This window comes from Saccopteryx leptura, chromosome 2 (genome assembly GCF_036850995.1).
Source record: "Saccopteryx leptura isolate mSacLep1 chromosome 2, mSacLep1_pri_phased_curated, whole genome shotgun sequence".
Lineage (NCBI taxonomy): Eukaryota > Metazoa > Chordata > Mammalia > Chiroptera > Emballonuridae > Saccopteryx > Saccopteryx leptura.
The window spans coordinates 350,127,483-350,154,832 of record NC_089504.1 but is presented as its reverse complement, the minus strand read 5'-3'; the positions used below and the strand labels follow the sequence as shown (position 1 = coordinate 350,154,832).

The 27,350-nt window shown below is 47.5% G+C and overlaps 2 protein-coding genes across 7 annotated transcripts in view; one reads left to right on the top strand and one right to left on the bottom strand.

Moving 5' to 3' along the window:
* Positions 1-27,350, bottom strand: part of ABI3 (ABI family member 3) — a 523,965-nt gene that overhangs the window by 100,870 nt on the left and 395,745 nt on the right. The window lies entirely within an intron of this gene.
* Positions 19,870-27,350, top strand: part of SPOP (speckle type BTB/POZ protein) — a 78,271-nt gene continuing 70,790 nt past the window's right edge. For all 4 annotated transcript variants that reach the window (XM_066364495.1, XM_066364492.1, XM_066364493.1 and 1 more), the window contains exon 1: positions 19,870-20,044. The gene's annotated coding sequence lies outside the window, so the exon portion shown is untranslated. The remainder of the gene's footprint in view (positions 20,045-27,350) is intronic.

Sequence of the window (27,350 nt, the reverse complement as noted above, 5' to 3'; positions counted from 1 at the left end):
GGAAACCTGCTTGGACTTCCTGGTCCAGGGGAACTTCCAAGCAATTGCAGGACTGACATAGGTATGCTGGCCTTCTTTTCCCCCCAAGTAAAGACATAAAAAAATCTAATATCAGCCCTGGACGGTTGGCTCAGCGGTAGAGCGTCGGCCTGGCGTGCGGGGGACCTGGGTTTGATTCCCGGCCAGGGCACATAGGAGAAGCGCCCATTTGCTTCTCCACCCCCACCCCCTCCTTCCTCTCTGTCTCTCTCTTCCCCTCCCGCAGCCAAGGCTCCATTGGAGCAAAGATGGCCCGGGCGCTGGGGATGGCTCCTTGGCCTCTGCCCCAGGCGCTAGAGTGGCTCTGGTCGCGGCAGAGCGACGCCCGGGAGGGGCAGAGCATCGCCCCCTGGTGGGCAGAGCGTTGCCCCTGGTGGGCGTGCCGGGTGGATCCCGGTCGGGCGCATGCGGGAGTCTATCTGACTGTCTCTCCCCGTTTCCAGCTTCAGAAAAAAAAAAAAAAAATCTAATATCATCATTGTGACTTATAAAAGGACATTTTAACTCTAAAAACTTTAGGAAAAGCTATCTATTTCAGAATAAAGGGCACTTCTTCCAAAGAAATTATAGTTGGAAATTATACCACTATATAGAAAATGAGGTAAATTTTTAATTGCAGAAAGTGTTCAACATAAAACACCCAATGATAATACATGGTTGGGTATTTCATGATGGTTCCTTTGCTACAACTTGTTCAGTTTGGGAGTCGTATTCCACAAGGTGGTCCACGAGAGCTGGAATGTCACATAAGCATGTGGACAAAGATGGAAGAAGTATTAATAACATGCAATGAGGTTTTACATCTTTTAGAACATTCTGAGTGCAAACCAAAGCCCCTGACCCAGGCTACTTCTGCGTCCCTCTACAGGGCCAGGGGCAGGCTGTGGGGGCCAGGAGGCTTCCCAGCGAGGGCTGCAGGAGGGAGACTTGGCTCCCCTGCTCCAAGGTCTCCCTGAACGTCCAGGCCATGGCTTTGCTCACCTGGCTCAGTGTCCAGAACTTGTCCTGGAAGGTTTCACCTACTGGTGAAAGCCCATTTCTGACAGCACAGCCCTCGGCCTGGGAATCAGTGGACTGTGCCTGCCATGGCAGGAAGGATGGGAAGCACCCTGGCTGGATAGCTCAGTTGGTTAGAACATTGTCTCGATACGCCTAGGTTGCCAGTTCGATTCCCGGTCACGACACTTACAGGAATAGATTGATGTTTCTGTCTCTCTCCCTCTCTTCCCCTCTCTCAGAAATCAATTAAGAAATAAAAAGGGCCCTGGCCGGTTGGCTCAGCGGTAGAGCATCGGCCTGGCGTGCGGGGGACCCGTTCGATTCCCGGCCAGGGCACATAGGAGAGGCGCCCATTTGCTTCTTCACCCCCCCCCTCCTTCCTCTCTGTCTCTCTCTTCCCCTCCCGCAGCCAAGGCTCCATTGGAGCAAGGATGGCCCCGGCGCTGGGGATGGCTCCTTGGCCTCTGCCCCAGGCGCTAGAGTGGCTCTGGTCGCGGCAGAGCGACGCCCCGGAGGGGCAGAGCATCGCCCCCTGGTGGGCAGAGCCTCGCCCCTGGTGGGCGTGCCGGGTGGATCCCGGTCGGGCGCATGCGGGAGTCTGTCTGACTGTCTCTCCCCGTTTCCAGCTTCAGAAAAATAAATAAATAAATAAATAAATAAAAAGGATGGGAAGGGGCTTGGAATGAGGGGTGATTTCATTGAGGGCCTTCCACTTGGTCATGGTATAGGTCCATGAGGGCTGCTGGGTTTTCAGTCTGAATGTGCCTGACTCCCTGTTAGTGCTGGGAGAGGTGGGGGAGGGAAGACATTCAAGGCATTTACCAAGGAGGGAAAGGGACTCTTTCTTCCTGCCCACTTCTGTGTTCCGCCACGGTATGTGGGTGGCGAGAGCTAGCAGAAGTACCATGCTTCAGCTCAGGTTCTGACTGAGCACCGTTTCCTCCTCCTCAGGACCTGGAACTGCCACATTCAGACCACATCCCTGGAAGGAATGTATCAGTCTTCCACGAAGACTGGGAACACCCTGACATTTTTGGGACAAGTATGTGTAATGGTATAAGTGCTCATGTGTCTAGCTGATATGTTCATTTTTTCTGTAAAAATGAGTCCATCGCTCTCTTCACCTCCTCAAAGGGGTCCATATACAAGGTCTTAGACTAATGGAACTCATTTCATTAAAAGTGATTTCCCAGCCTGACCAGGCGGTGGCGCAGTGGATAGAGCGTCGGACTGGGATGTGGAGGACCCAGGTTCGAGACCCTGAGGTCGCCAGCTTGAGCGTGGGCTCATCTGGTTTGAGCGTGGGCTCATCTGGTTTGAAAAAGGCTCACCAGCTTGAGCCCAAGGTCACTGGCTCGAGCAAGGGGTCACTCACTCTGCTATAGCCCCCAGTCAAGGCACATATGAGAAATCAATCAATGAACAACTAAGGAACCGCAATGAAGAATTGATGTTTCTCATCTCTCTCCCTTCCTGTCTGTCTGTCCCTATCTGTCCCTCTCTCTGTCTCTGCCAAAAATAAAAAAATAAAAATTTAAAAGTGATTTCCCAAATAGAGTTGCATACCTGGGTACCACTGCGAAATAGGAGAAGGCATCATCTCCAGCTCTGCTTATACGGAGGGGTGGGGTTGAGGTTGTAGAAATAGCCAAGGAAAGAAACCCATCCAATTTCATTTCTGCTTGTCTGCCAACAACTCCACATGCTTTATCTGGGATTGTCAGAGTTAGTGAATAAAAGTGAAGAATGTCCACCTGGCTGGGTAGCTCAGTTGGTTAGAGTGTCATCCCCACACACCAAGGTTGTGGGTTTGATCCCAGATCGGGGCATATACAAGAATTAACAAATGAATACATAAATAAGTGGAACAATAAATCCTGTTTCTCTCTCTCCCCCCTTCCTCTCTCTAAAATCAAGAAATAAAAATTAAAAAAAAAAAAAAGATGCCCAGCTAAATTTGAATTTCAGATAAACAACACAATTTTTAGACATATTAAAAGTTATTCATGCATTATGTGTGATATACCAAATGATTATCTGTTATTTATCTGAAATTCCAACTTAGCTAACATTCAGTATTTATCTGGCAAGACTATTTGTGGCATCAGTCACTATTACACATTCCTCATGGGCCCCTCTTCCTGGGGAAAGGAAGGCACACTCAGGCCAAACATAATTTCCCTGTGGGCACAGGGGAAGCGCTAGCCCAGAGTTAGTCAGCAGGGGTCACCATTTTCTTAAAATAGATCCCGGTGGAGTTTCAAGAGCCTCGGAAAGCTAATGGAGTGCATTGAATTGAATTCTATTTGCTGCGTCTGTCTTTCCCTGGAGCTCACTTCTCCCCACCCACCACTCTGCCAGAGTTATCTCTGCTGAGCCAGAGCCTGCTCCTGTCACTTCTCTCCTCCAGTCACTTCCAAGGTCCCCTGGTCTCTTCTTAATGTGGCATCCACAGCACTTCAGGCTCCCACTGGAGTTTATTTTCCCTGCTTCACTGCTGCTGCTTCCACTCTTCAGGATCCCAGCCATCTCACACTTCCGGCACCCCCGTTCACCATGAGCTATTTGCAGGCTCCCTGGACACTATTTACTGTCATGCTTTTGTGCCTACAGTTCCCTCTGCTTGGAATTCCCTTTTCCACCTTGGAGTTTTTAGCGACTGCATTCAACACCTCTCAGAAGTATGTATACTGATACCAACCATGTACCAGGCACATGTATCTGTGCTACTCACTGGAGATACTGTAGAGAAGGTGGCCGACTAGAGAGAGCCCTTCCCTCTTGCATCTCTCAGTGGGGGGCGGGGAGAGAAACAAGAAGTAATTAAATCAATGAGGTACTTGGATTTAGTTCAAGGGTTAACTCAAGTGACTTCCTGGAGCAGAGTTCATGGTTCTTTGCTTTGATGGCTTTTCATTTTAGGGGTTCTGTATTCTTTTTTTTTTTTTTTAATTTTTTTTTTATTCATTTTAGAGAGGAGAGGGAGAGACAGAGAGAGAGGAGAGACAGAGAGAGAGAAGGGGGGGGAGCTGGAAGCATCACCTCCCATATGTGCCTTGACCAGGCAAACCCAGGGTTTCGAACCAGCGACCTCAGCATTTCCAGGTCGACGCTTTATCCACTGCGCCACCACAGGTCAGGCCGGGTTCTGTATTCTAACACCTGAACAATCACTGCAGGGCACATGGATGAATGAAGAGCCAGTTGAATTTAATAGGGAAGGGGGTGGGGTGAAGAGGTAAGGGGGTGTGGTCTGAAACAAACTGAGAATACATGTCCCATCTAAAAGGGGACAGTGATTTTTCACCTCCTCCCAACTGTTGCCAGATCTGTTATTTCAAAAAATACTGATTTTTTACATGAACTTTTCCAATTAAAAAAATATATATTTGCCAACTACACTAAAACATGCCTATAGGTCAGATTTGGCTGATGGCCACAAGTTTGCCACCCACCATCATGGAACACTATGTCCTTGTCTTGCGTCTGATTAGCAGTCCTATATACTTTCTACTCTGAGACTGTGTCCTTGTTTCTTTAGACCCTACCACAATGGCTGACACATAGTAGGTGCCAGTCAAACATCAATAAATGTAGGCGGAAAGGCCAGGAGAAGGGAGGGAGGGAGGAGACAAACTGGGAACAGCAGTTTATTGATGGGAGTTTTTATTACAACTGCTTTGGATGTGGAGCACACGGAATAAGAAAGCCTGAAACTATTTCTGAGTGTGTGTGTGTGTGTGTGTGTGTGTGTGTGTGTGTGTGTGTGTGTGTGTGTATGAGTGTGAATTTCCATGTGAGCAGGTGTGACAGCTGAAAAATGTGTCTAAGAACCACCAGCTCCTTTCTTGGTGGGCACCCAAGCCATCCCTCTCCATTCTTGGCAGATGAGAGGGAGGAGAAGAATGCAGGGCTCCTGGTGGACTCCTGGATTCCTGCCAGGACCTGTAGTCACTGGCACAGAGATCAGAAAGAGCTTATATGGGCTTTTGGCACCAACTGATACATCCTCGGGGGAAGGTGTCTGGCAGCTGTTGCCACCCACTGCCTACCCGCTAGAGTGCCCACTGCATAGCAAACAGTTGTGGGGGCCACAGTAAAGTGCTTTCTCTTCTCACTTGTCCAAAGTGAGATCTTTAAAATGACCCTCCACCCTGCATTGGGGATCAAAATATTCCCAAGTTACAGAGAAGGATGGGGGTGGCTTAGACTGCCCATCACAGTCCCCCCCGAGACAGAGTAGGAACTTGACCACTGAGTAGTCTGCCGGTTTCTGCTAATGGTATGCTGGCCTTTTTATCAAGAGAGGATGCTGCCTGGAGCGCACACAGAGCATCTCATCTGTATTCTTGCTGCCGCAACGAATAAGAACATGTCTTTGGAAAATAGACATTTGAGGCTTAGAAAGGATATTTTGTCTAATTTTCAGAAGAAGTAACTAGATCGTTTAGGAATCAGAGCCTCCATTTTGGCTCTGAAATCTCTTTTGAGGCCTGGAAAAATGTAAATTTTCTGAATCAGAGAGGGTGGCGGGTATTAGAGAGCTTGAAGTGAATTGGAATCAGTCGTTGAGCTAGACTATGGAAATTTCTATCCCATGATGCTCTCTCTGGTGAGAGGTATCTTAAAAGCCAAAGCTACCTCCAACCTCCAGGGTGCCTCCTGCTTCCTACCAGCACTTGGCCAGCCAGAAGCTTTGAAGCAAGACTTTCCAGGAAGCAATCTCTCCTCCGGGCAGTGCTGACTCAGCCCAGACTCCCAGCTCAGGCCTGGTCTCTGTCCCAGAGTAGCCAGCAGAGGCAGAGGTGCAAAGGGGGCTGGGACCCTGGGCTGGGTGTGTGCTGCTGGGAAGGGGGGAATAGACTAGCAGAGACTGGGGCATGAACCCTGAATTGTCTAGGCTTTTGTTAAGGGAAAGGGGAGGGAGACTCCATAGTGGCTTGAATCTAGCATCCTTGGACAAAATCTATCTCCCCTAAATTCTCAGAGGCAGGGATGGTGGCAAATTCAGTACCTTGAATCTGGGAGTGAGAACATTCTCTAATATATTTCCCAGCTCTCATTTCTAATCTGCTGTAGGGAGAGGGAATGACTGTCTCCAGGGGCCTCCACTTGACTCCCCAATATTCTCTTTCCCCAAGTTACTCCACTTGAATTAAAGGGAATTTGTGATCTCTTTCTCCTCTTCACTTTCTCCACAAACTACCCGATTCCTCCCGTCTCTGCTGCTGCTTCCTGCTTCCCTCCTGTCTGCCCTTCCTTCCTTCCTTCCTTCACTGGCATTTTCCTCTCTCCGCACTCTCCCCCACCCCCCTCTCCCCACCATACTGATGGCGAATCCTGCCCCGGCTGAATAGCTCGGTTGGTTAGAGCATCATCCTGAAGCACAGAAGTTGCCAGTTTGATCCCTGGTCAAGGCACATACAAGAACATATCAATGTTCCTGTCTCTCTCTCACTCTCTCCCTTCCTCTCTCTAAAGCTAATAAAATAAACATTTAAAAAAAAAAAAGCCGCCTGACCAGGCGGTGGCGCAGTGGATAGAGCGCCAGACTGGGATGCGGAGGACCCTGGTTCAAGACCCCGAGGTCACCAGCTTGAGTGCGGGCTCATCTGGTTTGAGCAAAGCTCACCAGCTTGGACCCAAGGTCGCTGGCTCGAGCAAGGGGTTACTTGGTCTGCTGAAGGCCCGCGGTCAAGGCGCATATGAGAAAGCAATCAATGAACAACTAAGGTGTTGCAACGAAAAACTGATGATTGATGCTTCTCATCTCTCTCTGTTCCTGTCTGTCTGTCCCTATCAGAGGGCTCTCTGACTCTCTCTCTCTCTCTCTGTAAAAAAGAAAAAAAAGATAGCCAATTTTTTTCTTGGCACAGGCCCTCTGCTTGCTCACCAGCCCTGCTGGCTTACTCTCCTTATTTCTGTAGCTTCTGTCCAATTCTTTCTTTGGCCAGGCTCATTGGGATCCCTCTCCTCTGACCACCCTGCCTCCTTCCTTCCAGCTGCTAGCAGTGCCTTCGCCCACAGTTCATATCCATTTGGGTATGGGGGTGGAAAGCAGGTTGGAATAAATGGGGAGATGTCTGTGTTCTGATCTGAGGGCCTCAGCAGAGTTAAGAGAATCTTTAGGGAAGATGGCACCATTTCACAGACCATTAAGGGCCGCAGGATCTAGTTTTAAGGAACATGGGATAAAAAGTTTTTTAGAGTCAGTTGGTCCTTAAAAACACAGGCCAAGGGACAGGAAGGAGCAGAGGCACTTGCCATGGAAAACAAGGCTGTGTGTGACTCAAAGCATCGCGTGGATGCTTCCTCGCTCAGCCACGTTCCTGAGTTTAATGTCTTTGGCTTGGGAATTAACGCGGAGATTTTTCCAACATAGATAAAAATAGAGCTCATAAATGCCATCATAGGCACTTTTTAATAAGGTGGCCTTTTAAGGGAAGACTGGGCTCCCAGCACTGGGTGTGAGTCAAGGAGCGTCCTGCGCGCTGGTGTTCGGAGTTCTCACAGGCAGCTGACCAGGCCGTGGCCAATCAGTGGACTGAGGAAGAGGAAGCTGCTGAAATGACAGCAACCAAGTTCCTGAAAGGAATGGTTATTTCATTCATTCGTCCACTGATTCATCACACAAGCATTTTCCTAAATACTTACTGATAGATAAAATGGCTACTCAGCCACCATCTTTCTTAAGAACAAGGCAGGCCTGAAGGAGCAAGGAGGACTTCCCTACTCAGTAATCTGGCCCAAACCTCCCTTGGAGATGGATGCTGATAAGGAACAATTGGATCAAGGTGCAATTTTTTTTTCCAGATTTTATTTATTCATTTTTAGAGAGAGAGGGAAAAGAGAGAGAGAAGGGGGGAGGAGCAGAAAGCATCAACTCCTGGGCTAGCAGAAGGCAAGCCCAGGGTTTCAAACCTGCAACCTCAGCGTTCCAGGTCGATGCTTTACCCACGGCGCCACCACAGGTCAGGTTTAGGGTACAGACAATTTTGAGGAGCTGTGGTGCCACTTCCAACCACAAACAGAAGAAGTTATCTTACAGCTGCCTTTGCCCAAGGCCCTTTGACGAGTGCGTATAACCCCTGTCCCAACCCTCCCTCGGGGCTGACGCCCTTTGCTGGTCTTAGCCCGCCTGCACCCAGGCACTTTTCAAAATGAATTTCCCTTTTGGAACACACTAGCCTTGTGTTCTTGGTTCGGCCCGCGGTTTCTGCCTTTCATTTATTATATGCTAAGAGTGCTGCTCAGTGTTGGGAATACCACAGACAAAAAGAAAAAGGAACCCCTGTCCCCAAGGAGCTTACAGTCTAGTGAAGGACACAGAGAAGGTATCAAGCAACCAAGAGTCAGGGACATTGTACTAGGAAGAGAAATATGGGGAGACATAGCTAAGGGTTAGGGGACATGCACAGCTTCCTGGAAGAAGAGATGGGTAAATCAAAGCCTGGAGAATCAGCAGAGAACTAACCTGGGGAAGATGGCGGTAGGGGCAGGGGGAGGTGTGGACATGACTGTCTGGGAAGAGGTAACAGCATGTGCACAAAGAGAGAACTTGGTTAACTCAGGGAATTGAAAGTAGTTCTGTGTATGACTAAGAACTGTATTGCTAAGCAGTGTCGGGAGGGTAAGAAAGCCCCTAGAGACAAAGGCATGGTCACTGGTAAAGACCCTTTCACTGCTGTTAAGGTGTGTAGGCTTTAGCTAGAGCGCAATGGGCAGCCATTTAAGGGTGGTATGCAAAGAAGTACTTTGAGCAGATTGGCATTTTAGAAAGCTCACTCTGGCTGCAGGGCAGAAAATGAGCTGGAAGGCGGAAGGCCAGGGGCTGGGAGGCAGGTGAGGAGGCTGCAGGAAGACCAGTGGCCAGGAGGCAGGTGAGGAGGCTGCAGGAAGGCCAGTGGCCGGGAGGCGGGTGAGGAGGCTGCAGGAAGGCCAGGGGCTGGGAGGCAGGTGAGGAGGCTGCAGGAAGGCCAGGGGCTGGGAGGCAGGTGAGGAGGCTGCAGGAAGGCCCGTGGGAGGCAGGTGAGGAGGCTGCAGGAAGACCAGTGGCCGGGAGGCAGGTGAGGAGGCTGCAGGAAGACCAGTGGCCGGGAGGCAGGTGAGGAGGCTGCAGGAAGGCCAGGGGCCGGGAGGCAGGTGAGGAGGCTGCAGGAAGGCCAGGGGCCGGGAGGCAGGTGAGGAGGCTGCAGGAAGACTAGGGGCTGGGAGGCAGGTGAGGAGGCTGCAGGAAGGCCAGGGGCTGGGAGGCAGGTGAGGAGGCTGCAGGAAGGCCAGTGGCTGGGAGGCAGGTGAGGAGGCTGCAGTGATCCACAGAAGAACTGGGGAAGTGTCAGGAAGATGGAAGGAAGTAGGCAAAACTGGGAGATAACTAAAGTATAGAATTGTCTGAACTTGCTGTTGAATTAGAAGTGGGCTTGAGAAGTCAGGAATAATTCCCAGTTCCCAGGTTGAGGCTACTTGGTGAGACAGAGGACCCTGGAGGAGAAGCCAGTTTCAGATATGTTGACTATTAGTGCCTATGGGACATCCAACTGAAGATATCAGGTTGATAGTTGGGTATGTAAGTCTAGAGCTCAAGAGAGAGACTGGGCTCACCAGACCTGTGGTGACACAGTGGACAGAGCATTGACTTGCGATGCTGAGGTCCCAGGTCCTAAACCCTGAGGTCTCCAGCTTGAGTGCAGTCTCATCTAGTTTGAGCATGGGATCATAAACATGATCCCATGGTAATGGCTTGAGCCCAAAGGTTGCTGGCTTGAAGCCCAAGTTTGTTAGCTTGAGCAAGGTGTCACTGGCTCAGCTGTAGCCCCCCAGTCAAGGGGGCCAATCAGTGAACAGCTAAGGTGATGCAACTATAAGTCGATGCTTCTCATCTCTCTCCCTCCTTGTCTCCAGAGACAGAGAAGGAGAGAAAGAGACCTGGCTCCAGATAGTTTGGGAATATTCTTCAGCAGAAGGATGGCAGTGGAGCTGTGAGAATGAATGAGGCATCTCAAGGCAAGTGAGGACAGTGTGAAGAGGAGAGGAAATGAACAGAATCCAAGGAAAGCCAATATTCAAAGGATGGCCAAAGGAAGCATCCAAAGAGGTAGAAGGAAAACCAGGAGCAATGGTTTTCTGTTGTTGGGCCCCTTCTCCTGCCAAGAGTGCTCCAATCCTCCTCCGGGGAGTTCATTCCTCCCATGCTCTCAATCCTGTCATTTGGATCCTAGGGGAGAGATGCTGGCTGGTTCTGCCTGACCCGCCTGACCCACCTCCCACATTCTCCCATGTGTTCTCTGTATAACAGCTACACTAATTGTCCTTGAGTTTCTCAAAGGCTCCATGCTCTTTGGCCTTAGAATCTTTATCTCTCTGGACTGCTTTCTTCCTCATTTCCCTTCTCCACACCCTTTGCCTATTAATTTTCCCTTCAGGCTTCAGATCTCTGCTCAACCTTCTCTGACATTCTAGATGAGGGCTTTCTGCCATTCATTCATTCATTCATTCATTCATTCTGTACTAGGCACCTTCTGTCTATGTGTCAGCACTGTGCTGAATGCTGGGCCATTATGGAGAGCAAAATATACAGATTCCTATGAAGCTGACAAACGAGTAGGGGAGACCAATAATAAGCAAGAAAATAATCAAAACAGTTACAAACTGTGGTCAGTGGTGTAAGGAAGCAAGCAGGGCACCGTGATAGAAAATAACAGAAGGTTCTTATTTTTGGATCGGGTGGGTGGTCAGAGAAGCTGTCTGCATGTGTGAAAATTAAACTGAGATCTGAAAGGAAAGGCAGAACCAGCCACTTGAAGAGCTAGAGGGAAAGTGTTCCAGGCAGAGGGAACAGCGATACAAAGGCCTATGGAGGCAAAGGGCTTGATCGGTTTTCTAACTTCTAGGAATTGATGGATGCCTACTGCGGCTAAAGTGAAGACAGAAGAAAGTGACATGAGAAATGGTGGAATATGAGCCTCTTGTGGGCAGTGGTGCAAAGTTGGGGTTTAATTTCTGGTACAGTGAGAAGCCATTCAAAGTTCTGAAGCAGGGAGGCAGCCTGGTGTGACTTAAATTTTAATTAGATTGGCCTGGGTGCTGAGTGAAGAAGGGATTGACGGCCAAGCAAAGAAGCAGGAAGACTAACTAGGACCCTCTCATTGTGGTTCAGGCCAAAGAGGATCATTGCTAGAACTTGGATAGGACTGGGGAGATGGAGAAAGTGGAAAACTAGAATTTACAGGAATTCTGAATGATGGGTTAGATGTGAGCTATCAGGGGGAAAAGAGGAAGCAGGGATGCTGTCTAATTTCTGGCCTGAATGAGTGGAAAAAGAACCAGGCTGGCTTGGTTTGATTTGCCCTAGCCCCATCTTACCCTCCCCGCCCCCCAGCCCCAGCCTTGGGGACAAATATTCAGAAGCCCAGAGCTTGAGACGCAAGTATCATTTGAAACCAACTGGGTTGGAAAATCTTTATGGTTCCTTCCAATTTTGAATTTTATTTTTCACTTGAAACTGGAAGCTCTCTCTGAATACGGACAATATTTCTATTTCTTTTGACTTCTGTAGTTACTTAGGTAGAGCTCTGCACCAGGGAGCATTCAGTAAGTGCTAGTTGACTGCTCCTTTGGCACAGAACTTCTGTAATTGAATTTTAGATTAAATTCCCTTTTTAAAATAGGATTCTAACGTAGAGTAAACTTTCAATTGAAATCAATTCACTTTGATAAAGTAGAGCCATGGTAAGGATAATCTAAAATTGTAAAATCCAAAGTAATTTCTATTTGAGTTGAGGCAGAGAAAAAAATATGTTTATGCTAAACTAATTATCTATATTAGGGTAACTGTTGTTTTAGGGCAAATGCTAACAGGATCAAACCCATTCAGAATAGGACCCCAAAAAGCCCCACTGAAAATAATTGATAATGGCGAATATAAATTGTTTTGGTAATATATTCTTTGTTGAAAACAAATACTAATCCGCTAAAAATGTATTTTGCAGCGATGACTTCAGGCAATTTTTAGACCTGTTTTAAAGATGAATGAGGTCCTGGCTGATGGTGGAGTGGATTGAGTGTTGTCCGGGAGTGCGGGGGGTCGCTGATTGGATCCCAATGGTGCCAGCTCAATCCCAAGGGCACTGGCTCGACCTTGAAGTCACCAGTTGGAGCCCAGGGCACAGATGAGAAGCGACCAATGGCACAATTTAGTGAAACCAGTTAATGCTTCTTTTTCTTCCTCTATTTCTTCCCCCCTCTCTCTCTCAAAAAAAAAAAAAAGATGAATGAGACAGAGATGGAGCCGTGTTGTCAATTTAAGACAAAAATCAAAGGAAAGCTAGACTCAAACTTACCATTTCCTCTTCTCTCTTTCTCACTGCTGTTTCTTTGCCGGGTACTCCACTCTTCAGATACCATGTTTCCCAGCTGTCTTTCTAGGTGGAAAACTCAGAATGTCAGTATCTAGAAGCACATTGACCAAGTCCTTAGATAACTACACCATTCCAGGCCTTTTGTTTTATCAAAGAGAGAAGGAAAGTAACAGAATACCTTTATATGCCAAGCACTTTTATTTATTTATTTATTTTTTTTTCATTTTTCTGAAGCTGGAAACAGGGAGAGACAGTCAGACAGACTCCCGCATGCGCCCGACCGGGATCCACCCAGCACGCCCACCAGGGGCGACGCTCTGCCCACCAGGGGGCGATGCTCTGCCCATCCTGGGCGTCGCCATGTTGCGACCAGAGCCACTCTAGTGCCTGGGGCAGAGGCCACAGAGCCATCCCCAGCGCCCGGGCCATCTTTGCTCCAATGGAGCCTTGGCTGCGGGAGGGGACGAGAGAGACAGAGAGGAAAGCGCGGCGGAGGGGTGGAGAAGCAAATGGGCGCTTCTCCTGTGTGCCCTGGCCGGGAATCGAACCCGGGTCCTCCGCATGCTAGGCCGACGCTCTACCGCTGAGCCAACCGGCCAGGGCTTATATGCCAAGCACTTTTGAACAAATGTCATGTCATTCCATGCTGCTTATTGTCCTGTAATGAATGCCCATTTCACAGATGAGATGGGAAGGTTGGCAGTCCAGCCTCTGACCTGCTTCCTGTCTGGGATGAGTCCACCGCTGTAGATCATGTCAGTGAGGAAGGGTACAGAGCAGTACACTGTGGACACGGTGGAAGTAAGATCTTTCTTTGTTGCCCACCATGGTGGTCAGTTCTCAGAATGCGGCCTAGGAAGGGCCAGCAGGGTCCTGGGTTTGCAGAATGGGGCACAAAGATGGAAGGAAGGTTAGACATCCTTTCCAGTGGCAGCAGCTGTGGCCATGTGACTGGTGGTGGCACTTTGGAGCAGTACCAGTGGTGGGATTCAGCTGGTTCGCACCGGTTTGGCAGAACTGGTACCTAATTTTTTGTTGAGTTCAGTGAACTGGTTGTTAAAATGGCACTTGTAATCAGGGCTCTCTCCAAAGTGGGCACCTGGGCAGCTGCCCAATGTGGAAATCACAAATTTACATTGCTTATTCTTTTTTTTTTTCATTTTTCATTTTTCATTGATTTTAGCATGAGAGGAAGGGAGAGAGAGAGAGACAGGAACATTGATCTGTTCCTGTATGTGCCCTGACCGGGGATAGAACTGGCAACTCCGTGTTTCAGGACAGCAATCCAGGCAACTGAGCTATCCAGCCAGGGCGCTTACTCTTTTTTAATGTTCATCTGTGCAGCAGTGTATTCTAAGTGTCCGTAGTCATGTTCATTCCATCCATAGGTGAAAAAAATTGCAAGTGAGGATGCCAATTAAGAAGCAATGTGGAAATATCTTAAATAACAGTTTTATTGGGGTTTTTTGTCAGGTATTATTTAATATTTTTTCACTAATATTTTAAAACTCATAACAATCTAGTTTTGTGTACCTCTTTTATTGTTCTTACTTAAGTATTAAATGCATGAAATAATAAACTACCTTTCGGTATATCGTGTTTTTTTTTATACTAAAAATGGTCATTAGGGCGGAGAACCGGTTGTTAAATTCTTTGAATCCCACCACTGGGTAGTACTCGGCAGTGGGCCTCCTCTCCAGAATGTCCTGCTAAAGAAGATTGTTTTTCCTCTCCTAGACTTTGGTATTCAGTCAAATCTCCAAATCTGATTCTTCAGCTCCTGTCAGTTATGGGAGCCAGAAATATTTACACAGTAAATTCCAGTTTTGGTTGATCTAGACAGAGTTGGTATAATTCTTACAACCAGAAACTGTAACCAATCTGTGAGGAAACAGACTCCTCAACCAAAGAGCTTGCTCAGGGACGCCAGCTAGCAAATGGCAATGTTCTGGCTGAGAAGTCCATGCTGTTTCCTTGATTTCATGTTTCCCTAAAAAGGGCATAGAGTAAAGGATTGTGCATGGTGCACAGATTAGAGTGAGGCTTGAAGACCAGTAGGCACTATATTCTATGAATGCTTACTCAAAGAAACCAAATAAATAAGCGGGGTCTACTCTTCACCAGGGCTATGTTCAAATATTACGTCAGTTAATTCTCACAACAATATATTATACTAGAAAGCCTGGCAGTCATACGAAATGATCGCTGTTCTAGATATTATAAATTGTAATTAAAATGATTTGTGCAAAGGTGTCTGCTAATTCAAACTGAATTACCCAGGGCAGGCGGCGAGGACGCCCCTTTGCTTAGTGCCCCACGGGGTTTCCCCCTTCTACTTGCTTAATTGCCTAAAGTAGAGTGCAATGAAGGAAACCACTGGCGGTACATTTCTTAATTTTTTTTAATTTTTTTTTTTGTATTTTTCTGAAGCTGGAAACGGGGAGAGACAGTCAGACAGATTCCCGCATGCGCCCGACCGGGATCCACCCGGCACGCCCACCAGGGGGTGACGCTTTGCCCACCAGGGGGCGATGCTCTGCCCCTCCGGGGCGTCACTCTTTTGCAACCAGAGCCACTCCAGCACCTGGGGCAGAGGCCAAGGAGCCATCCCCAGCGCCCAGGCCATCTTTGCTCCAATGGAGCCTCACTGCGGGAGGGGAAGAGAGAGACAGAGAGGAAGGAGAGGGGGAGGGGTGGAGAAGCAGATGGGTGCTTCTCCTGTGTGCCCTGGCCGGAAATTGAACCCAGGACTTCTGCACGCCAGGCCGACGCTCTACCACTGAGCTACCGGCCAGGGCCGGTACATTTCTTAAGAGCCACCGCTAGCTCAATAAATAAAGGTGATTTAAATAATAAAATGTTAATTCACATGTCAAAGATCTCTTTGTACACAACATTTCTTGTGTAGATCTTTCCATCATTTTAAAGCTCGCCTTGCAGAGGACCATCAATTATTTTTAATTTTACATCCATTTTTTCACGAACTCTTCACTGTTTGAAACTGTTTTAATCCTTTTTGCGTTTCGGTCAGCATTACTCTGTTGTTTTTTTGCATTTCTCTCCTGCCTTTGTTCAAGGGATTCATTTTGTCGAGACAGGCTTTTTTGTCTTGCATCTGAGGCAAGCCTTGTTTCTCTATGCTCATCAGTCTCATTTTGCCGAGAAAGACGCATTTGCTCTGCGACTGAAGCAAGCCTTGTCTTTCTCTGCTCAGTGGTTTCTTTTTGTCGAGAAAGCCGTTTTTGTGCAGCTTTAGCTCCTTTTCTCTCCTCTTCAGTGCTGTATTTTCTAGGAGGCATTCTTAAAAGAAATTACGTTAAGACATAGTTTTTATGTAAAACAGATGATTGCCAATGCAAACAAATGTTCACCTTCCCCCTGACCCACTCAATTTGCGTTCAGCCGTGGCAACTTCACCCCATTGGCTAGTACAGTTACGCAAGCAACCAATAAGCTATCAGCGACAAACAGACACTTAAGCCGCATATAATAAAGATGTTGGGCATTATATTTTCCATTGCTTTGATGGACAAACTGAGGCTCAGAGACATTTGTCCAAGTTTATATTATAGAGTCAGTGTTGGGTTTGAATTTAAGTCTCTGGATAAGGAAGCTGGATCTCATTTTTTTTTTTTTTTTTTTTTTGTATTTTTCTGAAGTTGGAAATGGGGAGGCAGTCAGACAGACTCCCACATGCGCCTGACTGGGATCCACCCGGCATGCCTACCAGGGGGCGATGCTCTGCCCATCTGGGGTGTTGCTCTGTTGCAACCAGGGCCATTCTAGCGCCTGAGGCAGAGGCCATAGAGCCATCCTCAGCGCCCGGGCCAATTTTGCTCCAATGGAGCCTTGGCTGCGGGAGGGGAAGAAAGAGACAGAGAGGAAGGAGAGGGGGAGGGGTGGAGTGGAGAAGCAGATGGGCGCTTCTCCTGTGTACCCTGGCTGGGAATCAAACCTGGGACTCCTGCATGCCAGGCTGATGCTCTACCACTGAGCCAACCGGCCAGGGCCTGGATCTCATTCTTTAAGAAACAACTGCCTCAGTATAAAATTTAAACAATCAATCAATATTTTTCCATTGCTAATTTCTAACTAACTCCATCATGGCCCCAGTACAACCTCATCTATGTGTTCTTTTGTAGGCATGCTTCCTTGTGTGTGGTCTTAGACCTGTGTCCCAGGGTGTGTCATCTGTCTCTGTTTCTTTATACTGGAGACCTCCAGAGCACAGGACTATGCCCCGACTAAATATCTACCTGCAAATTCATCTCTAATGTCCTTGTGGGGCTCCACCATGACAGGTCAATGGGCTGGGCGTTCATTGATTGGCCAACTGAATAACTGTAATAGAGAGGAGAGGACTTCATCTTCCCACAGCATTTATAACCAAAATGGGAGTTTGTACTCTTCTGTTCCATCCTGTCTATCTCGACCTTCTCAATAGATTCCAGGGAAACCATGCCCTTGCTTACTTGACTGTAAAAAGAAGCCAAAGGTTCTCATTAGTGGTATAAATACTAGACATCTCAGGGTCATTTGGGACATAGCCCTTGCCCAAACCTGGCTCCTAATGGCCAATGAACACTTTGCCATTAGTGTTTTGGGATTTAGAAAACGAGTTCTGCATGTTTCCTACCATCACAAAGAGCAATGAATTAAACTGGTGCCATTGTAAACTTAATTGTTGTTGCATAGATAAAAGTCTCATTAAGTCCCTCCTCAGGAAAGAAGAATTCTATTCTGAAGACAGAGTTCTGAGGGGGGCTTCTTGCTTGTCGTGGTTACAACAACAAAACCGTAAACAGAGGAAATAATAAAATAATTGCACTATTCCCCCTCCCCCCCAAACCTCGTCAAGAGGCTGGGTGAGTTTTTAATTAGTGCTGCATTTTCAATAAATCCATATCTGTATGTGGTGCCGATTCTTCCCTGGATAAGGAAGGATAATAATGAGAATCCTATTTTTCAGTCCCACACTAAAGGGATGCCTAGTATATTTAATCATGCTGTACAAATCCTGGCAGCTTTCTCTGAGCCCAGCCTCTGCTCTAATTACATTTCTAGATTTTAGTAAATTGAAAGGGAAAATGTAGGAACAAAATAATTAAAACCGAAGAGGAAGTGCATATTAAAAAGGAGAAGCTGTTTAAAATTCTTCCACACAGTGCTTCCAAGGACATCTCTAGTCATTTAATCAGACCCACACCAAATCAAAGTCCTTTATACAGAGGCTGGTGGGATCACATCTCAGGTGGGCGGTATGTTCCCACAGTAGAATGGGAGCCTCATTGCACTGGGCTACAGATGGGGATAGGACTTTTATGTCCTCACAGATCTCTGAGGATTCAGGGCCAGCCTGGGCATGCTGCTGGCAGACTCACTAGCCCCAAAGAGTCCCCTCCCAGGTGCCAGGCAGAATCTGACTAAACTGTAATGATTAGCCCTAGTTGTGTAGTAGCTAAAGTATATTGTCCATGCCTCCAGTTTCCTCTTTATGCACCTCTTACCCACCTTCAAGAAGTCAATACTCCGACCCTGGCCGGTTGGCTCAGCGGTAGAGCGTCGGCCTGGCGTGCGGGGGACCCCGGTTCGATTACCGGCCAGGGCACATAGAAAAAGCGCCCATTTGCTTCTCCCCCCCTCCCCCTTCCTCTCCGTCTCTCTCTTCCCCTCCCGCAGCCAAGGCTCCATTGGAGCAAAGATAGCAAAGATAGCCCGGGCGCTGGGGATGGCTCCTTGGCTGCCCCCCCAGGCGCTAGACTGGCTCTGGTCTCGGCAGAGCGACGCCCCTCCCCTGGTGGGCGTGCCGGGTGGATCCCGGTCGGGCGCATGCGGGAGTCTGACTGTCTCTCCCCGTTTCCAGCTTCAGAAAAATACAAAAAAAAAAGAAAAAAAAAGGAGTACTCCTTTTTTTTTTTTTTTGCTGCTGTCTTGTGAAATCTAAAGTCAAGAACTGAACAGCCTCATGATACCAGGAGTCTGTTACTAGGAACTGGTTACTGGGTTGCTTGTGGGGCTCTTTCAGTTTTCACAGGGACTAAAACCTTGCTGGTTTCGGCTAAAAGAATTAATGTTTGTTGATGATGATGTTGAGTGAAATCTAATTGGAAAGTTTCAAGCATCAGCCTAATAAGTGACAGAAGCTCTTTTTGTTTCAAGAAGGACAGGCACAGTAATCACCACACTATTGTCATGTTTAGGATCTCTATTTCTTGATCAGTTTTACTGCAATTCTAGTAAAACTTGATCAGTTTTACTGAAATTCGGTTTAGGCAAGCTCTAGGAGTTTGGAGTGTTTTGTCTGTGATTGCTAGGACATTTTAAGCTGTGGGATCATAGGGTCTGCATGTGTATCTGAAAGGAGAAGGCAGCCTGGTACTGTCAGGGGTTTCTTTCCAAACCCCCGTGGCTTTGTTCAGGGGCTCCTGGTCTTCCTTGCTGAACAGACTCACTAGCCACTTGGTGCCAGCAAACATGCGGCAGGAGGTGGTGAGCACTACTGTCTCCTGGAGATAGTCCCACAGCGGCAGAGCTTCCAGAAGCTGTTCGCAAGACAGGGCCCACGCTTTGTCACCGCATGACCAACAGGTTCACTTGGCTGTTCTTTTGGGTCCAATGCCTCCTGTGTTTGTGTGTCTGCATAACCATGCTATCTCGGTATGTAAAAGAGATAATGTCTACTCTGGATTATTTGGCTTGATTCAATAAGAATAATTTTTAAAGTTTAAGCTAAAGGAAAGCATCATAGCAATAAAGATATCCCATCCTGATGTTATTACTGTAACCAGGAGATGACAGTTTTCCTCGCAGGGTCAAGAATGCTCTGAGACTTTTTACCACTAAACTCAGGAATCACTGACAGCCCTTGGGAGCTAGAACATGAGGCCAACTGGGGACCCAGGTGTCCAAGACAACAGATTGTCATTGAATCAGCTTCCTTTCAGTTAAGTCATTTATGCCCGCCTCCTCCCAACCCCCCCAAATGTTCCTTCCTATTTTTGTTTCCAAATGCTAAATTTTAAGTTACTTAACAGACTTTAGCACTATCATAAAGTCCAAAAACATTTTACTGACAACTGGTTAGAAAAAAGAGGTAATGCACGTAAAAGTCGTTGGTAATTCATAAATTACTTGCAAATATAAGTTGCTGTAGTTACGTGCCTTAATGTTACACCGCCTATCCCTCCACTCCTCTGGGTGTGCCTCTATTTGGTCCTCGCACCTCGAAGCAGTCTGTGGCGCCCTGCACACAAACCCCATCAAGATCCCGCCTCTTTCTTCTGAGGCCCCTCCTTCCCTTCATAGCTCCTGGCCCGGGTGAGACCCCCGGGACGCGTGCGCGATAGGAGAAGTAGGCGGGGTCTTGAGGAAGAGAGAGGAGGGGCAGGAGAACCCAAGGAGGAGGGAGGAGGGGAGTAGAGTGGGCGGAGGCCGCGCGGGGTGGGGCCCGGCGGGTGCGCGCTCGCTGCGTCGACGTGCTGACGCCATGACGCCCCGGCCGGTGTGTGTCGGTGTGTGTGTATGTGAGTGTGCGCCTTCCGAGTGTGTGTGTATTTGTGTATCGGCAGTCCCGCAGGTCCCGGATGTTGCGGACAGTATGAGGCGAGCGCAGGCGGACGGGGACCAGCAGCTGTTGCCGCCGCTCTCAGGTGAGTGGTGGGGAGGAGAGTCGAGGGAGAGGGTTGTTCTGTCGGAGTGGGGGGCGCCTCTCTTAAGAGGTGACTGACCCCCCCCCCCTCACTCCTCCCGTCCCCCCCTCCCGGCACACATATACTCTTCTCTGTCCCATTTTCATATCTCGGGTTACGTGGCTTGTGAATGCCAGAGCCTAATCAAGCGTTCCTTCTCCCAATCCCAAGCATTCAGAAGACACAAACGCGCCCCCTGCCTTCAGCCCCCCCCACATCATTTTCCCAGCCCCATCCCCCTTGCCAAATAGTGAGCTGTCGCCTGCGGCGAGATGGGGGACTGCGCATGCGCAAGTGTGAACGAGCTTGGGGTGCTTGGTCGCTGCCCTCGGGGCGCATGCGCATCGCTGTGTTGCAGGGACCTGCGGGATAAAGAGCCCCTTGACCACGCGCCCGCCTTCTTAGGCAGTGGGCTAGACTTACTGCTAGTGGTGAGCCTGTTGCTCTTATTCAAGAGGGAGAATTTGAATTATTTGAGGTACTTATTGACAAAAGACTGTTTGCATCTAGTGTTGCCTTAGAGACTCCCCGGCTACAAACGCTTCCCAGAGCCAACGTGCCCCACGCTGACCCTTCTTTTGAAACTGTCACAGAACTTCTAGTTGTCGCATTACTTTTTTTTTTTAACTCCCATCGTTATGCTGTACCTTTAATACAAACATCCCCTAAATATTGGAGTAGATGCCCAAACCCTTTCAATTTATCATACTTTGGCAGGGGATTTTGGAAGGCTTTCTTGGTCATAAAAAAGAAAGAGGGGGTTTCCTTTTAGTGAAATTCTTAATTATCTTCGCAGAACTAGATAAGGTATAAAGAGCACACAATGAAGATATTAGAGTTCTCTCATCTCCAGCCCTCTTGTTTGTGTGACCTATTTGCCTCTTTCTTTGTAAAAGATCTTCCCTAGCGCTTTCGTTTTCACTGTACATTATTGATGCTCTGTGAACATCACATGAAAACAAAAGCAATCTGAAACTACTGGTGGATGATAACCAGTGGAGGTTTTACCTCTTAAGTAATGAGAGTGCAAGTCACAAACAGCGGTTTAAATTTAGGAACATTAAAGTACAGTAGTATTTCAGTGATCTAGACCCTGGGTTCTCTGTTGGCAGATTATACATGGTCCTTTAGTTTGCTCCAGTGTTGCCACTCTTTTGCATACTTTGCTGTTTCTTACCTCTGCCATTAGAACGGGATGAGGAAATGATAAACTCTTACCAACAGAAGGGTTTCTGAATAGTATGAGTAGCTAAGTGGTTGGGTGTGGGGAGAGTGGGACGTGTTTTCTGTGTTTTTCAGTTATCTTTGCCAACCATGCCTCTTATCTAGATAACTGGGAAGAAGATATTTATTAAGCTTTATTTTCTGTTCTCTTTTCTTTGTTTTCTTTCTTTGGTATTCTTCTCTCAAGGCTTTTTTGGCTGCTTTTTTTTTTTTTTTTGTATTTTTTTGAAGTTGGAAACAGGGAAGCAGTCAAACAGACTCCCGCATGCGCCCGACCGGGATCCACCCGGCACACCCACCAGGGGGCGATGCTCTGCCCATCTGGGGCGTCGCTCTGTTGCAACCAGAGCCATTCTAGTGCCTGAGGCAGAGGCCACAGAGCCATCCTCAGCACTCGGGCCAACTTTGCTGGGAGGGGAAGAGAGAGACAGAGAGGAAGGAGAGGGGGAGGGGTGGAGAAGCAGATGGGTGCTTCTCCTGTGTGCCCTGGCCGGGAATCGAACCAGGGACTCCTGCACGCCAGGCCGACGCTCTACCACTGAGCCAACTGGCCAGGGCCTTGGCTGCCATTTTTAACTCTAGGACCTTATGTTCTTGGGCCTTAAAGTCTATATTTTTCACTTCCCCATTTAACTCTGGCCTTTGCATGGTTCAGCTGTCTTTTGTGCTGTTTTCTGTTGCCATGGTTACAGTGGAGCCAAGAGATGACACAGGAAGCATAGGAATTTGGGGGGCATATATCATCCTTACTCTGGGAAAGAGCTGGAAGCTCATCTTTTTTTTTTTCTCCTTGTGTGAACATGAGGAGTGTTCATTTATTGTGACAGTGCACACCTAGGGTTGGGGTGGTTGGTCCATTTGGTACTTTAGTGACTTTGCCTTTTAGAGCTCTTCATAGTGGTTAGTTTGGTACTTGCAGATGATTAATGTTGCCTAGTCCAGACTTCCATCAGGTTCTGGTAAAATCTTAAAACTATTGAGGCAATAAGTGTCCATTTCTTTTCTCGTAGGCTTTTGCCATCTAGGATGCATTACTTTTATTTGGAAGTGTTACATCTGATTGAATTTACTGAAGCCTCATTTAAAATTGCTGTGATACCAAGGCATGATATGCCTTTAGCATTAAGAGAAACATATATTTTTTTTATTTATTCATTTTAGAGAAGAGACAGAGGGAGAGAGAGAGAGACAGACAGAGAGAGAGAAAGAGAGAGAGAGAGAGGAGCTGGAAGCATCAACTCCCATATGTGCCTTGACCAGGCAAGCCCATGGTTTTGAACCAGCGACCTCAGTATTTCTAGGTCGACGCTTTATCCACTGCACCACCACAGGTCAGGCCCATATTTTTTTTTGAAGTGAGAGGAGGGAAGATAGACTCCCACATGCACCCCAACCGGAATCCACCTGGCAACACCCGTCTTGGGCTGATGCTCGAATCAACCGAGCTATCCTCAGTGCCTGAGGCTGACACTCAGACCAACTGAGCTGTCCTCAGTGCCTGAGGCTATCACTCAGACCAACCGAGCTATCCTCAGTGCCCAGGGCTGATGCTTGAACCAAATGAACCACTGTCTGTGAGAGGGGAAAGGAGAGAGAAGAGGGAAGTGGAGAGGAAGAGAAACAGATGGTCACTTCTCATGTGTCCTGACCAGGGATTGAACCCGGGACTTCCGCACACCTTGCCACTGCTCTATTCACTGAGCCAACTGTCCAGGGCCAAGATAAGTATCATTAAATAATTCTTATTGAGCTCTGGTTGTATAGCTCCATTGGCATTGTCCCAAAGCACAGAGGTTGCTGGTTCGATCCTGGTCAGGGCACATACAGGAACAGACCCATGTTCCTGTTTCTCTCCCTTCTTCTCTCTCTAAAATCAATCAATAAAATTTTTTTTTCTACAGAGACAGTCAGAGAGAGAGATAGATAGGGACAGATGACAGGAACAGAGAGAGATGAGAAGCATCAATCATTGGTTTTTCGTTGTGACACCTTAGTTGTTCATTGATTGCTTTCTCATATGTGCCTTGACCGTGGGCCTTCAGCAGACCGAGGAACCCCTTGCTTGAGCCAGCAACCTTGGGTCCAAGCTGGTGAGCTTTGCTCAAACCAGATGAGCCCGCGTTCAGGCTGGCAACCTCGGGGTCTCAAACCTGGGTCCTCTGCATCCCAGTCCGATGCTCTATCCATTGCGCCACCGCCTGGTCAGGCTAAAATAAATAAAAATTTAAAAAATTCTTTTTTTTTTTTTTTTTGCATTTTTCCGAAGCTGGAAATGGGGAGGCAGTCAGACTCCTGCATGTGCCCGACCGGGATCCACCTGGAATGTCCACCAGGGCGTGATGCTCTGCCCCTCTGGGGCATCGCTCTGTTGCATCCAGCCATTCTAGCGCCTAAGGCAGAGGCCACAGAGCCATCCTCAGCGCCCGGGCCATCTTTTTTTTTTTTTTTTTTTTTTTTTTTCCTGAAGCTGGAAACGGGGAGAGACAGTCAGACAGACTCCCGCATGCGCCCCACCGGATCCACCCGGCCCGCCCACCAGGGGGCGACGCTCTGCCCATCAGGGGGCGATGCTCTGCCCCTCCGGGGCGTCGCTCTGTTGCAACCAGAGCCACTCTAGCACCTGGGGCAGAGGCAGCGCCCAGGCCGTCTTTGCTCCAGTGGAGCCTTGGCTGCGGGAGGGGAAGAGAGAGACAGAGAGGAAGGAGAGGGGGAGGGGTGGAGAAGCAGATGGGCGCTTCTCCTGTGTGCCCCGCTGGGAATCGAACCCGGGACTCGAAGCAGATGGGCGCTTCTCCTGTGTGCCCCGCTGGGAATCGAAACCGGGACTCTTGCACGCCAGGCCAATGCTCTACCACTGAGCCAACTGGCCAGGGCTAAAAAGTTCTTGGTACAGAGTGGTATTTCAAAAAAATAACTCTTTAAAATGGGTACCACAGTACATATGAAACAAAATTCAAAAGGTATACAGAGAGGGAAAAAATCTTTATTTTACTCTCCTCCTTTCTTCCATATATTATCCTCCCCAAAGGAAATTGTTGTTACCTGTATCTTACTTACTCTTCCAGAGATAGTCGATGCTTTTTTTATTGTAATTTTACACAAATGGTAAACTATACCCATTATTCTGCACTTTGCTTTTCTCATTTAATATATCTTGGTTATCAATTAATACAGTACATAGAGTACCTCTTTTTTTTTTTTTTTTTTTACAGGGACAGAGAGAGAGTCAGAGAGGGACAGATAGGGACAGACAGACAGGAATGGAGAGAGATAAGAAGCATCAATCATTAGTTTTTCGTTGCGACACCTTAGTTGTTCATTGACTGCTTTCTCATATGTGCCTTGCCCATGAGGCTACAGCAGACCGAGTGACCCCTTGCTTGAGCCAGTGACTTTGGGTCCAAGCTGGTGAGCTTTTTGCTCAAACCAGATGAACCTGTGCTCAAGCTGGCGACCTTGGGGTCTCGAACCTGGGTCCTCCACATCCCAGTTCGACGCTCTATCCACTGCGCCACCGCCTGGTCAGGCGAGTACCTCTTTTTGAAAGCTGGCAGGTATGCCGTTGTATAGATGTACCATCATTCATCCAGTTCTCTTATTAATGGATCCTTAGGTTGTTTCCAGAGCTTCATGTGATTTCTTGTATGTACTTTTTATGTACATGGGTGTCTTTTATGTAAATTCATAGTGGAAATGCTGGATCAGAGGATATATGCATTTTTAATGTTGTTAGATATTGTTAAATTGCTTTCCATGAAGCTTATACGAATTTATATTCTGCCAGCAGAGTATGAGTCTACCACTTTTTTTTTTTTTTAGATGAGAGGAGGAGAAATACAGACACAGACTCTCTCCTGCATGTATCCTGACTGGAGTCCACCCAGCAACCCCTGTCTAGGGTTGACGCTCTGCCTGTCTGGGGCCATGCTTGCAACTGAGCTATTTTTTAACACCTGAGGTGGAGGCTCCATAGAGCCATCCTCAGTGCCCAGGGCTGATGCACTTGAATCAGTTGAGCCATGGCTGCAGGAGGGGAAAAAAGGGAGGGGGAGGGGAGGGGGAAGAAGGAGATGGTTTTCTCTCCTGTGTGCTCTGACCAGTAATTAAACCTGGGACTTCCACATGCTGGGTCGACACTACCGCTGAGCCGACCAGCCGGGCCAAGTCTGCCTCTTTCCTCACCAACATTGTATTGTCAGAAACTTTTTACTTATGTGCAGTCTTTTATTTAATATTTTAAAGTTTAGCCTGACCTGTGGTGGTGCATAGACCTGGAATGCTGAGGTTACCGGTTCGAAACCCTGGGCTTGCTTGGTCAAGGCACATATGGGAGTTGAGGCTTCCTGCTCCTCCCCTTCTTCTTTCTCTCTGTCTCCTCTCTAAAATGAATAAATTAAAAAAAAGATTTTAAAGTTCATTATGTAGCTTAGGTTTCATTACACCCAGGAGTTGTGGATAAATACTGTTTTGCAGATGGGGGTGGTGGTAGAAGATACTATTCAACTGAAGAATAATGTCATGGGAATAAAGTCATATGCCTAGATAACAGCAAATCCATGACAATGCTACAAAAACATGTAAAACATATATTCTAATTTCTTTAAGTTTTAGATGCCAGCTTTTCTATGAAGTTCTCGAAGCCTATAAGTGAGGTTTTATGATCTCTTTTTGATAGCTGTGACTCAAAATGGTTTATACAAGTGAGCTGCCATTCTCTTGAGGAATTGAAAAGCTAACTCTGGCCCTGCCTGATTGGATCAGTGGTAGAGCATCAGCCCGGCATATGGAAGTCCCAGGTTCGATTCCCAGTCAGGGTACACAGGTGAAGAGACTGTTTCTCTACCCTTCCACCTTCTCTCTCCTCTCTCCTTTCTCTTGTCTCTCTCTCCCCCCCCCTTCCCGTAGCCATGGCTCAAATGGTTTGAGCAAATTGGCCTCAGGTGCTGAGGATGTCCTCACCTCAGGTGCTAAAATAGCTCGGTTGCTGAGCAACGGAGCAGCGACCCCAGATGGGCAGAGCATTGCCCTGTAGGGGGCTTGCTGGGTGGATCCCAGTTGGGGTACATGTGGGAGTCTGTCTCTGCTTCCCACCTCTCAATGAAAAAAAGAAAAAAGCTAACTCATTTAAGGTGCTTTACTGAGTACCTACACAGAATGTCAGCACTAGTACTTTTTTATTTTTTTGAGAGACAGAGGGAGAGAGATGAGAAGCATCAACTTGTAGTTGTGTCACTTTAGTTGTTCATTGATTGCTTCTCAGATGTGCCTTGACTTGGGTGCTCCAGCCGAGCCAGTGACTTTGGGCTCAAGCCAGCGACCTTGAACTTCAAGCCAGTAACCCTTGGGCTCAAGCTAGCAATCATGGGGTCATGTTAGTGATCCCTCGCTCAAGCTGGTGACCTTGGGGTTTCACACCTGGGACCTAAGTGTCCCAGATTGATGCTGTCTATCTACTGCACCACCACTGGTCAGGTTGTACTAGTTCTTTTTAAAAGCCTGCTGATCAAAGAATACCTCATATGAGCTGTGAGGAAATAGAAAATAATTAAAAGATGATTGTTCCTGAAGGAGCTAATAGTCTTGTTGGAAACCAACTCCACTGAATATATGAAATAAGAATAGAAAACAGAACGGGAACATTAATACGCTGTGTTCTGTGCTGAGAGGACTTTGTAAACAAGGGATTAAGGGTTTGAAGCGAGTCCTTTTGAAATGCCTTCCTGGAAGAAGTACATTTTGAGCCCACCTCTTTTTTTTAAAACAACTGTTTAAGTGGAAAAAATGTAAACATACAGAAAAATTGAAAAAATGGTATAATTATCACCTTTATACCAGGTATACCCTAGATTCAACAGTTCACATTTTGCTATATTTGCATGTATGTTTATATATATAAATTTTTATATTGCAGACAACACCTCAATACTTTAAGTACGTTAGATGCTTCTTAAAATATGTTGTTTTACTTAATTGTTCTTACAGTATACTGCCACAGTTAAGGCAATTAACAATAATTTCTTAATACCATCTAATATCCAGTTCA